The sequence below is a fragment of the Ursus arctos genome, unplaced genomic scaffold (genome assembly GCF_023065955.2).
Source record: "Ursus arctos isolate Adak ecotype North America unplaced genomic scaffold, UrsArc2.0 scaffold_5, whole genome shotgun sequence".
Classification (NCBI taxonomy): Eukaryota; Metazoa; Chordata; class Mammalia; order Carnivora; family Ursidae; genus Ursus; species Ursus arctos.
The window spans coordinates 13,884,425-13,899,896 of NW_026623067.1; the positions used below are offsets into that span (position 1 = coordinate 13,884,425).

At 42.0% G+C, this 15,472-nt stretch overlaps 1 long non-coding RNA gene across 2 annotated transcripts in view; it reads right to left on the reverse strand.

Moving 5' to 3' along the window:
• Nucleotides 1–15,472, reverse strand: part of LOC123001504 (uncharacterized) — a 33,080-nt gene that overhangs the window by 3,209 nt on the left and 14,399 nt on the right. For both annotated transcript variants that reach the window (XR_008957601.1, XR_006410454.3), the window contains exon 5: nt 13,214–13,338. This is a non-coding gene — a long non-coding RNA (uncharacterized LOC123001504). The remainder of the gene's footprint in view (nt 1–13,213; nt 13,339–15,472) is intronic.

The following is a 15,472-nucleotide window of genomic DNA, read 5'->3' on the forward strand; positions in this document are numbered from 1 at the left end:
AATAGTCTTTGTCCTAATCATCTGCAGTTAAGTCATGAACAGAGACGAGGAAATTCCCTTTGGTAAACTCCCAAACTAATTAAACGCATTGCTTTGGTTTGTCTTCTGACTAGGAAAATGAAAAGGGAGGACGGAAAGAGTGGGTACATCAGGTCATCCTGTTATTCCTCGGGCAGATGTTTTTGAGCACTTCTTGCTTTTTTCGGCCTGGAAGTAGGCTCCGAGTGAAGCTGAGTTTGCTGGGGATTCAGGGAAGCAAGCAGCCAGCCGGGGGATAGCTGGAGGCCCGATAGCTGTAAGCCACCTTGCCTGGGCAGGAGGGAAAGTTGAAGCAAAGGTGCGGAGGTGAGAGAGAGGGAAGCCCCTTCCAGGCCCGGAACTGGGGGAGCAGCTGCTGGAGTGAGAGGTGTGAGGAGAGACGGGCAGAGCCGACCAGCCTGGGGTGGGGACGCCATGTTGCACATGGGAGAGGCCTTTACACAGGGGAAGGGGGCTTCTCAGAGACCACGCGGCTGGTGGCTGGGATGAGGGGGACAAAGCTGTCATGGGGACAGTGAGCCTAGTGAGATGGTGGCTCCGAGGCCAGAAGGAGAAGAGGTAGGGGCATGGGGTGGAGGGCTGGGTGCAGATTCAAGAGCCCTCCAGGATGGACCAGTTGACTGGGAGTGGGAGGGAGGTGACCCCTAGGTTTCTGGCATGGACAGCTGCAAGGCAGGCCACGCAGAGCCCCAGGATGAGGAGCCGGTGGGAGGGCGCCCGGGCGGGCACGATGGTGGGGGCAGAGGGGAGAAAGGTGAGTCTGAGTTTCAGGGTTGGTGTTAGGGAGTACATCAGTCAGGGCCTACCAGGGAAACACAATCAGCCTGTACATGGAGAGAGAGAGAGAGAGAGAGAGAGGAGACTGATTGATTTATTGCAAGGCTTATGTGATGGTAGATTGCAGGAGAAGCCGTGAGGAAGGGCAGCCTGGAAGCATCAGGGAGGGGTTGACATTGCAGCCCACGGGCCCGATTTCTTCTTACTCAGGGAAAGTTGTGCTCTTAAGACCTGTCCAGATTATCCAGGATAATCTCCCTTACATAAAGTTAACTGGTTGTAGAACGCAGAATATCCTCGTGGCAACATCTAGACTAGTGTGTGTGGGGGGGTTTGAACAAACAGATACCACGGCCTAGCGAAGTTGACACATAAAACTAACCATCATAGGGGCGCCTGGGTGGCTCAGTCGGTTAAGCGTCTGCCTTTGGCTCAGATCACGATCTTAGGGTCCTGGGATAGAGCCCCACATCAGGCTCCCCGTTCAGCAGGGCGTCTGCTTCTCCCTCTCCCTCTGTTTCTCCCTCTGCTCATGCTCTCTCTCTCTCTCAAATAAATAAAATCTTAAAAAACAAACAAAGAAAAAACTAACCATCGTAGTTGGCAAACCACAGAATTGTGAAATATTTAAGTGGTTGGAGATGAATAAAGTGAAAAGCGTGTTCCTCCCGTCCCAGATTCAACCACGGTTGAGTGTCTCCATCCACAGATGGGAGGAGGACTTGGGCAGGAAATAGGCACTGGGGTTCTCTAGCATTTGGGTGGGATGGGAAGACATGGATCTTAGGACTACCTAAGGAGAGTGTGAAAGTCATGGACACAGGAAAAGAAGGGCAGCTTCTGGGGATGCCATGCATAGGGGACAGGAGAGGTGGGGAATGAGGAGAGGGGATATCATGGAGCCTTGCCCTGCAGAATCCCAGTGAACTCGTGCAGGGTGAGTCCAGAGAAAGTGCCCAGGAAGACAGACTGGATGAGCAGCAGGGTGACCGATGGTGGGCTTGGTCGGCTGGTAAGGCAGAAGGAATCACCTTACCCTAACCCACCCTTCTGGTGAGGGCTTAGCTAAGAGCAGACACAGGGGATGTTGAGAAAGGAGAGGTCAAAGCTTCGTCTCTGGGCCATGGAGACCAGAGGCCAGTGGTCCTTAGCGCTTCACTCAACATTCGCCTTAGGAGTTTCTGGCTGAGCAGCGTTGTCCTGGAGTCTCATTCGGGGGTTGTGTACAGGAATTTGAGGATAAGAGGGTGGTGCTATGGGAAAAGAGCCGAGTAGACCCAGCCCATGGCAAGAGGGGACGTGAGGAGGAAAGATGACCAGTGAGCCCTTCCCAGAGGGCCTTTTGCATCCTGTTGTATAGGATGGTGGGCTCCCCTGTTACTCCTCCATCCCCCTCCCCCATAATACGCCAAAACTTGGAAGGGCAGTGACACAGACTGACTCTATGTTAACTGAGTGTGTGTTGAGGTCTGGGCGCTGTGCTAGGCCCTTGTGATTTGCAGGGACCCTTGGGGGTCACCTGGTCCCTTCCCTGGAGCAGGGTCTTTCTTGCAGAGCTTCCATGGGAGCCCAGGGCATTTGCAGCCACACTCCCAAATCACTTCAAATAGGAAGAACATTTTCCCTAATGAGTAACTTGTCTCCTGGACCCAGAATTGCCCATTCCTGGCTTGTCTTCTGAGGCCAGAGGAACAAGTCTCAAGACAGCTCTTTATGGAGCTCTTTATGGAAACAGTTCTCCTGTCTGCCATCCTCTCTTTCCGGGGCCCTTCTTTCTTGGTCTCTTTGGCTGCTCTGATGACAGGTTTTAGCCTCCCACTGTTCTGGGCACACTTACCCGAAAGTCCTTATGTGCTATAATAAAGAATTTGTCTGCTTTCGGTCTTAGATTTCTGGGATGAAGCTTCTAAACGCTGGGTATTTTCTGAGTGACAGGAGAGCTGTGGTTATTCACAATGGCTCTTGGACCACACCTGAGTTCATGCTAACTCGATGACTCAGGAAGACCAACCATGTGATTAGAGACTTAGGGCCTTGTGCCAGCAGATGCCAGCCCAATCGCCCAACCTTGGGTTAGAAGAGGGGCTGGAGATAAAGTTTAATCCCCACATGGCCAATGGTCCAATCAACTGTGTCAATGTCATGAAATCCCAATAAAAACTCTGGACATTGAGGCTTAGGTGAGCTTCTTGGTTGGTGAATGCCTCTACGTACAGGGAGGGTGTTTTGTCCTGATGCTGGGGGAGAAGACATGGAAGCTCTGTGTTTGGGTCTTTCCCAGACCTTGCCTTATGTGTCTAGTCATTCGGCTGGTTCTTTTTATATCTCCCCCCTTTTTAAAAAGATTTTATTTATTTATTTGAGAGAGAATGTGAGCACGAGTGGGGGAATGTCAGAGGGAGAAGCAGACTCCTTGTTGAGCTGCGAGCCCGATGCGGGACTCGATCCCAGAACCCCGAGATCATGACCTGAGCCGAAGGCAGACACTTAACCATTGAGCCACCCAGGTGCCCCCTGATTTATATCCTTTATAATAAAACGGTAAGCCTCATACTTCCTGAGTTTTGGGAGCCACTTGAGTGAATTGCCGAAACTAAGGGGATCATGGGAACCCCCAGATTTGTAACCAGCTGGCCAGAAGTTCAGGTGGTCTGGGGACCCCTAAACTTGCAGCTTGTGTCTGCAAGTGAGAGAAAGCGTGTTGGGCTCTGTGTTTTCACTTGTGGAGTCCTGATGGTTAGCATCAGAACTGAGCTGCAGTATTACATCGTGGTTCAATAATCCCAGGAAAAAAATGGGGTACTGAGCATGCAAGAGGGCAGTATCCTCTGCTCCTTGGTGAAAAAGCCACATTAGAGCAGCCTAGACCCCCCCCTCCCCCAGTCCAGTGGGCTGGGACAGCTTCCTGTGCCCTCTTGCTTGAGCTGTGGTCAAGACTGAGTTACTTGATGATAAAGCTCCTCGGAGCACCAGGCAGGAGCTTAGTTCTAGACCTCCCCGCTTCTGCCTGACACCCCTTCCCCAAGATAAAACAAAACTGTACCTTTAGTGAAGCTAGGAGACAGAAGAAATCTCCAAGACTCAAATTACATTTAACTGTAGCCCAGAGCTGTCACAGTGGGGCAGCAGGACTGGAGGGGGGAGTGGGGAGGAGTCTAACCAGTGGGTCCTGGAAGGTGAGGGGCCCCTCCCTGTGGAGGCACTACTGTGAATAGGACTTAAAATCAGTGGAATGAGGTGAGAGAAGGAGTGGGTGGGATGGGCCTCGAGGAGGCTCAGAAGTGGCCAACCTAGAAAGAACCCCTTTGGGAAGAGAATGTATCCCTGGAAGGCAGGCCCAGCATCCCTTGGGGGCACCAGCTGCTGGGGGGGGGTGGTGCTGAAGGGACTCAGAGCTTGGGAAGGAACCCTCTTTTAGTTTTACTTTGCTCTTTTTCTCCAGTGTCTTAAGGTAGAATGTTAGGTTATTTGATTTGAGATCTTTCCTCTTTCTGAATATAGGCAGTTACAGCTATATATCTCCTAAGCCCCGTTTTAGCTGCCCTCCCATAAGTGTTGGTACATTGTGTCTTCATCTTCGGTCATCTCAAAGTATTTCCCAATTTCCCTTTGATTCCTTCTTTGACCCATTGGTCATGCAGAAATGTATTGCTTAATTTCCATGCATTTGTGAGCTTGGGAGGAGCCCTTCCAGACTGGCGGCTGGACTCAGCAGGGCCATAAGTGGAGGAAACCGCCCTTCATAGCTGCAGAGGAGGGAGCCCTGGAGGCGTGTCCCCCAATATCACCAACACCTGGGATTCCCCTGCTAGTAGCTGGTTCAAGAACACAGAACACACTTAAACTATCAGTAACATAATAGGTATAATTGCACGTTCATACAGAATACCAGAGGGAAAATCCTGAAAAGAAATAATAGAATTATTCTGCAGTTGAAGAAAATACATCGGAAAAATGTTTTCAAATGTGGGGGAAATTGTACCCTTCCAACATATAATAATAATGATAATGATAATGATAATGATAATAATAATAATAAATACCTTAGTTGAAGGTATGATGAATACAACAAAGCAGAAATAATTTTGGACCTTGGGATAGAAATAGAAAAAAGGAAGAGATGGATGGATAGTGGGTGGACAATAGGGACTAGGAGAGGTTAGGAAATAGAAGAAAAAAACAAAATAATTTCAGAAATGAATAGGGGCGCCTGAGTGGTTCAGTTAGTTAAGCATCTGACTCTTGATTTCAGCTTAGGTTATGATCTCAGGGTCCTGAGATTGAGCCCCACGATGGACTCTGTGCTCAGCGGTCAGTCTGCTGGAGATCCTCTCTCCCTCTCTCTCTGCCCCTCCCCCTGCTCTCACGTGCATGCTCTCTCTCTCTCAAATAAATACATAAATCTTAAAAAGAGGAAATGAACACTAAATTAAAAGGAGCTCAAGAAAGAATGGAGCAGAAAGCACAATAAGGTATATAGAGGCTAGAAATGAAAAAAGAACATGAAATAGAAATGAAGGGATGAAACAGATTAAAGATACCAGGATAAACTGTGAAAGACTTTGAAATGGACCAAAAAGATTATTGGGTGTCTTCAATGAAAAACGCTGGAGTGTAATGAAAAACTAAGCACCAGCTTCTGGATTGTTCCGTCCTGGGTCTGCTCCTTTCATTGTCTTTGTGCTATTTTGTAATCTTGTAACGTGCAGAAAACCCATAGCAATGCAAATGATTTTTCTATGCAAATTAATTCTTTCTGATGGAAGGAATTATTTCCCCCCATTGAGGTGGACAGAATCGAGGGTCCTCCCAAGATGTCCGAGTCCTAATCCCTGTAATCTGTGAATACATTACTTCACATGGCAAAAGAGATTGTGCAGATGTGATTGAGTTAAGGCTCCTGAGATGAGATTATCTTGAATTATCTAGGAGGGACCAATGTAATCATGAGGGTCCCTACCACCAGGAAGGTCAGAGCTAGAAAAGGAGCTATGACCATGGAAGTGAGGTTGGAGAGATGCCCAGTTACAAGCAAAGGATAAAGGCAGCCTCTAGAAATGGAAAAAGGCAAGAGAAGGAATTTTCTCTAACAACTCCAAAAGGAACACTGCTCTGCCAACACACTTCAGACTCCTGACTTTGGAACTGTAGGATAATCGATTTGCTGTTTTAGGCCAGTAAAGTTGTGGTAACTTGTCAGAGCAGCAATAGGAAACTAACATGGACCCCACCAAAAAAAGTCAATTTTATATCTCTTTGTAAATTCATTTTATGTTCTATATAGGTCTCTGTTCTTTGAATTCTCCTTTGAACGGAAATGAATGATGTCTTATTCATTTTATCATTAATCAATGAGTTAAATAAAATATTTTAAATGAGTTTATTTTGTATTTTTATGAATTCATAATTTCACTCTTAAAAATTATTTTTGACAGTGTTGCCATTCAATGGGGAAAGGACAGTCTTTGCAACGGTGCTATGAAATGGTGCTGGGAAAACTGGATATCCACATGCAAAAGAATGAAGGTGGACTCTTCCGTAACACCACATGCAAAAATTAAGTCAAAATGGGTAATAGACCTAAATGTAAGAGCTAAACCTATAAAACCCTTAGATGAAATCACAGGGGAAATTTTCATGACATTGATTTAGCAATGATTTTTTAGACATGACACCAAAGGAACAGAGAACAAAAGAAAAAATGGACAAATCGGATTTCCATCAAAATTAAAAACTTCTCTGCATCAAAGGATACTATCAACAAAATAAAAAGGTAGTCCACGGAATGGGAGGAAATATTTGCAAATCTCCTCTCTGATAAAGGATTGATATCCGGAATATATGGAGAATTTCTAAAACTCAATAACAGAAAAATCAAACACAACTCAATTCAAAATTAGGCAAAGGGTCTGAATAGACATGTCTCTCAAGAACGTAATAAATAACCAGTAAGCCCATGAAAAGATGCTCAATATCAGTAATCATAAGGGAAAGGCAAATAAAAATCACAATGAGGTACCACTTCACATCCATTAGGATGGCTAGGATCAAAAACCAGAAAACAGTACGCTGGAATGGATGGAAGAACCCTTGTGCATTGCTGGTGGGAATGTAAAATGGTGCAGCAACTGTGGAACATAGTAGGACAGTTCTTCAAAAAATTAAACATAGAATTATCATTTGATGCAGTAATTTCACTTCTGAGTATATACAAAGAATTGACAGCAGGAACTTGAATAGATACTTGCACACCCGTGTTCATAGCAGCGTTCCTCACAATAGCCAAAAGCTGGGAGCAACCCAAGTGTTCATCGATGGATGAATGGATCAACAAAACATGGGTATATTCGTACAATGGAATATTATCAGCTTTAAAATGGAAGGAAATTCGGATACTTGCTACAACATAGATAAACTTTGAAGGCGTTTTGCTCAATCAAATAAGCCAGACACAAAAGGATAAATGCTGTGTGATTCTGCTTATATGAGGTACCCAGAGCAGTTAATTTCATAGAGACAAAAGGAGAACAGTGGTTCCAAAGGGCCAGGAGCAGAAGGAATAGGGAATTAGTGTTTAAGGATAGAGTTTCAGATTGGAATGATGAAAACGTTCTGTAGATGGGTAGTAGTGATGGTTACAACAAAATAAATGTGCTTGATGCCATTGAACTGTACACTTAAAAATGGTTACAATGGGGGCACCTGGGTGGCTCAGTCAGTTAAGTGCCCGACTCTTGATTTCAGCTCAGGTCATGATCTCAGGGTTGTAAGTTCGAGCCCCACATGGGGCTCCACGCTCAGTGGGGAATCTGATTGAGATTCTCTCCTTCTCCCTCTGCCCTGACCTCTCTGCTTTCCTGCGTTCTCAATCTCTCTCTCAAATAAATAAATAAATAAATAAATAAATAAATAAATAAAATATTGGAAAAAAATTTAAAAAATGGCTACAATGGTAAATATTATTTTATACATATTTTACCACAATAGAATAAATCAATTAAAAATGATCTTTTAATAGAAATGATAGGTAGAGAAAACAGGTAAGGGAGACCCAATAGATGCATAATCGGAATCTATAAGCAAGAAACCGAAAGAGTGAAATCAGAACAAACATTTAAAAAATTATTTAAGAAAGCCTCTCTGAAACACAGATTTTAATCTATACATTGAGAAAGCACAATGCATTCCAGGAGAAACTGACACAGAATGTCAATGCTGATACCTATCTTAAAAAAATGATTGGACTTTTAAAAGATAGACTTTTTAAAGAAAGACTCTTGCATAGTCAGGCAAAAATGTTACTTGAGAGAAAGGAAATCAGTTGGCATCACACTTCCCCATCGCTCAAAGTCAACATGAAGTCAGAAGACAGTGGAGTAACAGCCACAAGATTGCCAATAAGAGGAAACGTGAGCCAAGGCTTATCCAGCCAAGTTAAACTGTATGAGGGCTAGAGACAAGTGTTAAACATTCAATAACCACAGGGTTCCCTTGAGCACTTACCTAAGAATCTATTAGAGGACGCGGTTCACTAAGCATGAGATGACCAGAAACTTTGGCTACCGTTCTGATGGTGAGCACTGGATAAGAATAATTGCAGAGCTAATACTGATGTCATATGTCCTGACAACTTACAAGAAATGGGAGGAAAAGGGAAAGTAGAATAAAAAAAGAAAGTAGAAAGTAGAAAAAATTTGCGGGTTGCCTTGTATGCAATAAAGTTAAAGACATTTACACATTTTATTTATTTATTTATTATTTATTTTTAAATTAAGCTTTTTAAATTTTGATTCCGGTTTAGTAAACATACAGTGTAATATTAGTTTCAGGTGTAAAATATAGTGATGCAACAATTCCATACACCAAGGGTGCTCCTCACAAGTGCTCTCCTTAATCTCCATCACCTATTTCACCCATCCCCCCTCCCATCTTCTCTCTGGTGACCACTGGTTTGTTCTCTATAGTTAAGAGTTGAGGATTTTTTTAAAAAAAGATTTTATTTATTCATTTGAGAGAGAGAGAGAGCACAAGCAGGGGGAGCAGCAGTGGGAGAGGGAGAAGCAGACTCCCCACTGAGCAGGGAGCCCGATGTGGGACCCGATCTCAGGACCCCGGGATTATGACCTGAGCCAAAGGCAGTCGCTTAACCGACTGAGCCACCCAGCTGCCCCAAGAGTTAAAGATATTTTTAAAACGAACAAACCAAATGGTAGGTTAAGTCAAAGGTAAACAAAGATAAAGCAAGCATTAGGCACACAATGGTAAAGAATAAGAAAATGAATGTCCTAAATTGGGATGGAGAGGACAGGGAGGGAATGGGAAAGAGGGAGACGGAAGTTAACCACCCCCCCTCCCCTGCTACTGTTCATAGTAGGGAGATAATGAACATCTGAAAAAGGAGGGGGCAAGGGTTAGTATATAAAGATTTAACACATGAGCACTGTTCATGGCCTGTGAGTCTGGCCGTGGCTAAGGGGTTCCATCCTGGTGCTACAGCAGCTCCAGCGACATGTGACTGACTGACTCTTGACTCTACTTCAGGTCCTGGGGCATAGAGCCAGGGGAAAAACAAAAGATTTAACAGATATTCTTATGCATAATTTTAGTTTATTTTTTATTATATTTTTAAATTTAAGTAATCTCTACACCCAACGTGGGGTTTGAACTCACCACCCCAAGATCAAGGATCACATGCTCCTCCAACTGAGCCAGCCGGGTGCCCCTTATGCATAATTTTAGGAATCAGTCCTATAAAAACACAAACCTTGCCCAAATCAGAGCAATAATAAAATAATGTATTGAATATGTAATACGTAAGTACATTATATAATAGAACTAAAAAGACACATATTTCATACCAATAAATATAAATGCACTAAACTCATCTTTTAAAAGAGATTTTCGGATTAGATCACAAAGTAAAATCTAAGTCTGTGTTGCACACTAGAGACAAACCTAAAACAAAGATTCAGGAAAGTTAAAAATAAAAGAATGGGCAAGGCATAATAGCTAAATGCAAAAAAAAAAAAATAGAGCTGTACTCTGAATATAGAAAAGATAGAACTTAGATAAAAGTATTAAATGAGCCAAAGAGAATATTGTATGGTGCTGAAATTTACAATTCTCCACAAAACATACCTATACATCAAATAGCAGCAACTGTTGGAAAAACTGGGTAGCCATTTAGAAAGGTATAAAGTTGGATTCATACCTCACAATGCTCATGATGATAAGTCTCAAATGAATCAAAGATTTGAATTCAAAAAAACGAAATCATAAAATTACTAGAAGATCCCATGGCAAATTTCTTTATGACCTTGAAATGGGGACATCCTTTCTATCACTCAAAGTTAAAAGCCATAAAATAGGTCTGATAAATTTCATTATATTAAGAATGAAAACATTCTGCTTCTGGAAAAATGGAGTTGATACACTTTTCTCTATTCCTCTTAAGTACAACTAAAACTCCTGGAAAACAAATATAAGGTGGAGAGATAAGGGCAGAGTGACAAAAGGCCTCAAGAAAGCCAGCTGTCTGTGGCCAGAGGACCAGGAGAGAGACAGCCTATCAAGACAGAAAGTTTTTAGACAATAACCACTCTATGTCAGCCAGACTCCACAGGAAAAATGACAACCCCCCCATCATCAAAGCTTGTGTGAAGAGCCTAGACTTCCATACTTGCTAATGAGCCACCCCAATCTACGGCCTCACCACTGGGTGGTGTCAGAGAAGGTCAAGTGAGGAGCCAGGACTTGTATCCCCACTGGGTGAAAACAAAGCAATGTCACCCCTGCACCCCGCTATGTCAGTGGAGACTGTGGGGAGCCCGGACCACCTCCATTCAGCAATAAGAGAGTACCCCTTTACCTCCTTGTTGGGGTGTCATCAGAGGAGACTTAGGGAGAGTCAGGACTTTAATCACTGCTCAGCAGTAATGAGATGATCCCCTCAATGTGTCAGTGGAGGCCTGTGGGGAGCACTAATGAGGCACCCCTCCCCCTCTGGGCTGGGTGCTATCTGTAGAGGTTTAGTTAGGAGCCTGAACTCCCAACCCTGCCCAGCAGTACCAAGGAGCCCTTTCCCCACCAGGAAGACATATTAAGCTTAAATGTGTATGCATCAAACAACAGAACCATAAAATATGCATAGCAGAAATTTTTTTCAAAAAAAATTGAAAGAAGAAATAGACAACTCCACAATTCTAGTGGGAGACTTCAACACCTCTCCTCAATGATTAATAAGACAAGTTAGACAGAAAATCGTCAATACCAAGGTCAAAAAAATCAGTAATACCAAGATCGAGTTGACATTTACACAACATTCCACCCAACATAGCAGAGCACATTCTTCTCAAGCACCAACAGGTCATACACCAAGGTAGACCATACGTGGTACCATAAAACAAAACTCAAGAAATGTAAAAGAACCAAAACCATACAGAATGTGTTCTCCAACTACACTGGAATCAAACTAGAAATCACTAACAGAAATATAACAGGAAATCTCCAAACACTTGGAAACTAAGAAGCACATTTCTAAACAATCCGTGGATGAAAGAAGAAATTCTTCTTTTTTTTTTAAAGAGAGAGCGTGCGAGTGGGGAGGGGCAGTGGAAGAGGGAGAGGGAGACTCTTAAGCAGGCTCCATGCCCAGTGCAGAGCCCAACACAGGGCTCAATCTCATGACCCTGAGATCATGACCTGAGCCAAAATCGAGTTGGGCACTTAGATGACTGATCCACTGAGGCATCCCAAGAAATCGTAAGGGAAATAAAAAAAAATACATTGAAAATGAAAATATAACATGAAAATTTGTGGGATGCAGCTAAAGCCACGCTGAAAAGGCAACTTATAGCACTAAATGTTTACATTAAAAGAGGGGGAGTATCTTAAATCCGTAATCAAGTTCTGACCCAAGACCCTAGTAAAAAAAGAGAAAACTAAATGCAAAGCAAACAGAAGGAAGGAAATAATAAAGATGAGTTCTGGAATGAATGAAATTGAAAACAAAACGATAGAGAAAATCAATGAAACAAAAAGCTAGTTCTTTGAAACGTGTGAATAAACTTGACAAAGAATTGGCAAAGCTGACAAAGGGAAAAAGAGAGAAGATGCAGATTACTAAGGTCAGGAATAAGGCAGACCCTGCAGACACATTTGAAGGAATAAAAAGGAAATACTGTGAACAACTCCATATAGGAACATTTGACAACTTAGATGAAATGGACCAATTCCTCAAAAACACAGATTCCACAACTCACCCATATGAAACAGTTAATATAAATAGCTCTATCGCTATTAAGGAAATTAAATTCATAATTTAAAAACTCCCCCAGAAGGACTCTCCAGGGCCAGACGATTTCACTGGTGAATGCTACCAAACATTTAAAGAAGAATTAACATCAATTTTATACAATCTCTTCCAGAAAATAGAAGAGAACATTTCCTAACTCATTTAATCAAGCCACTATTACCCTGATACCACAACCAGACAAAGAGAGTGCCAGACAAGTGACAAAAGATTAAAAAAAACTACAGACTAATATATATATATATAACATATGTAATATATCATATGATGTATTTAAATACAATGCAGATCTCTCACATGTATATAGATGCAAAATTCTTTTCTCCTTGCTAATTTAATTTATATTTATTTCTTAATTTCAGCTTTTTTGAGGTATAATGACATGTAAAATTGTAAGATATTTTTTAAATTATTAAAAAAATAAGCAAATAGAATTTGGCAATGTATGGAGACAATTAGATACCATAACCGTGTGGGGTTTGTTCCAGGGATGCAAGATTGGTTCAATATTCAAAAATCAATTAATGCGGGATGCCTAGGTGGCTCAGTCCATCAGATGTCCACCTTTGGCTCAGGTCATGATCCCAGGGTCCTGGGATTGAGTCCCGCATCAGGCTCCCTGCTCAGTGGGGAGCCTTCTTCTCCCTCTCTCTCTGTCTACTGCTCTGCCTACTTGTGCTCTCTCTCTGTCAAATAAATAAATTCTTTTAGAAAAATCAATGCAATGTGCCATATTAATAAACCAAAGAAAAATCACATGATCTTATCAATTGATACAGAAAAAGCATTTCACAAATTTGAACATCATTCATGATAAAAACTCTAAGGTAACTAGAAATAAGAGGAGAATTTCTTCAACTTGATAAAGATCATCTTCAAAAACTCTATAGCTAACATCATACTTAATGGTGAAAGATTAGATGCTTCCCCCCTAAGATCAGGAACAAGAGAAGGATGTCTGTTCTCACCAATGCTATTCAACACAGTACTAGAAGTCCTAGCTAGTGCAAGTCAAGAAAATTAAAATGTGTACCACCGGAAAGGAAGAAATAAGACTATTTCTATTGGGGCACCTGGGGGGCTCACCTGTTGAGTGTCTGCCTTCCGCTCTGGTCGTGATTCCGGGGTCCTGGGATCGAGCCCTGAGTCGGACTCTCTGCTCAGCGGGGAGCCTGCTTCTTCCTCCCACTCTGTCTACTTGTGCTCCCTCTCTGTCAAATAAATAAATAAATAAATAAATAAATAAATAAAATCTTAAAAGAAAAAGACTGTTTTTATTTGTAGACAACAGGTAGGGTTTACACAGAAAATCCCAAGTAATCTATAAAAACCTATAACTGAAAGTGATTTCAGCAAGGCTACAGAATATAAAATCAATTGTATTGTTATATACTAGCAGTGAACACATGGGCACCGAAATTAAAATTTAATACCATTGATAATTGCTTAAAAAAAGAAATACTTAAGTAAAAATCTAACAAAACATGTGCAAGATTTATATGCTGCAAGCTACACAGTGCTAATGAAAGACATCAAAGAAGATCTAAATAAATGGAAAGACATACCGTGTTCATGGATTAGAAGACTCAACATAGTAAAGACATTAGTTCTCCCCAAATTGGTATATAGGTTTGACACAATTGCTATCAAAATCTCAGCAGATTTTTTAAATTTTATTAACTTATTTATTTTTAATTTTAATTAAAAAAGATTTTATTTATTTGAGAGAGCGAGAGAGAGATAGGAAGGAGTGGGGGTTGGGGAGGGGCAGAGGGAGAGAGAGAAGCAGATTCCCTGCTAAGCAGGGAACCCGATGCGGGGCTTGATCCCAGGACCTCAAAATCACGACCTGAGCCAAAGGCAGATGCTTAACCAACTGAGCCACTGAGGTGCCCCTAAATTTTATTTTTTTAAAGTAATCTCTATACCCATCGTGGGGCTTGAACTTGCAGCTCTGATTGATATCAAGAATTGCATGCTCGGGGCGCCTGGGTGGCGCAGTCGTTAAGCGTCTGCCTTCGGCTCAGGGATGATCCTGGCATTCTGGGATCGAGCCCCACATCAGGCTCCTCCACTAGGAGCCTGCTTCTTCCTCTCCCACTCCCCCTGCTTGTGTTCCCTCTCTGCTGGCTGTCCCTGTCAAATAAATAAATAAAATCTTAAAAAAAAAAAAAGAATTGCATGCTCTACCAACTGAGCCAGGCACGTGCCCCAGATTTTTTATTCTTTTGATGTAGACAAGATTATCCTTAAATTTATGTGGAAAGGAAAAGGAACTCTAATAGCTAAAACAATTTTGAAAAAGAAGAATAAAGTATTCGGCTCCTGGGTGGAGGCAATCAGTGGTGGAGGGAACAATGCAACAGAATCCAGAATCTAGAAATAGCCCCAAACAAGTATGGCCAACTGATTTCTGATAAAGGTGCAAAAACAATTAAAGGAAGAATAGTTTTTTCAACACATGGTGCTAGAATAATTGGACATGCCTAGGTAAAACAATGTTCTTTGACCTAAATCTTACACTTTACACAAAAATTAACTCAGGATGGCCTCAATACTTAAGTGTTAAATGTAAAACTATACATTTTTTCGGAAGATAATGTGAGAAAATCTTCAGGACATAGTTCTTGGTAAAGATTTCTTGAACGTGCACTAAAAGCACAATCTGTTAAAAAAAGAAAAAACAGATAAATTGGACTTCACCCAAGTTGAAAACTTTGCTTTCTGAAAGAATCTGTTAAGAAAATGAAAGGACAAGCTATAGACTGGGAGAAAATATTTGTAAAAACCATGTATTTGACAGTGGATTCGTATGTACAACATATACTCTCAAAATTCAACGGTGAACAATTCAGTCAGAAAATGGGCAAAAGACATGGGGAGACATTTCCCTAAAGAGGATACACAGCTGGCAAGTAAGCACAAGAACAGATGTATTTCCATAGACAACATGGAAACGCAAATGAAGGACATGCTGAGAGTTCACTGCATGTCTATCAGAGCAGCTAAAATACAACATGGCGACAAGTCCAGAAACATACCCACAAAAATTTTGTTAACGCCAATGTCCAGGAGATTACCACGCATGTTTTCTTTTAGGAGTTTTATGGTTTCAGGTCTCACATTTAGGTCTTTAATCCATTTTTAGTTTATTTTGTGTGTGATATAAGAAAGTGGTCCAATTTCATTCTTTTGCGTGTGGCTGTCCAGTTTCCCCAACATCATTTGTTGAAGAGACTTTTTCCCATTGCATATTCTTGCCTCTTTTGTCCAAGATTAATTGACCATATAATCATGGGTTTATTTCTGGGCTCTGTATTCTGTCCCATTGATTTTATCTATTTT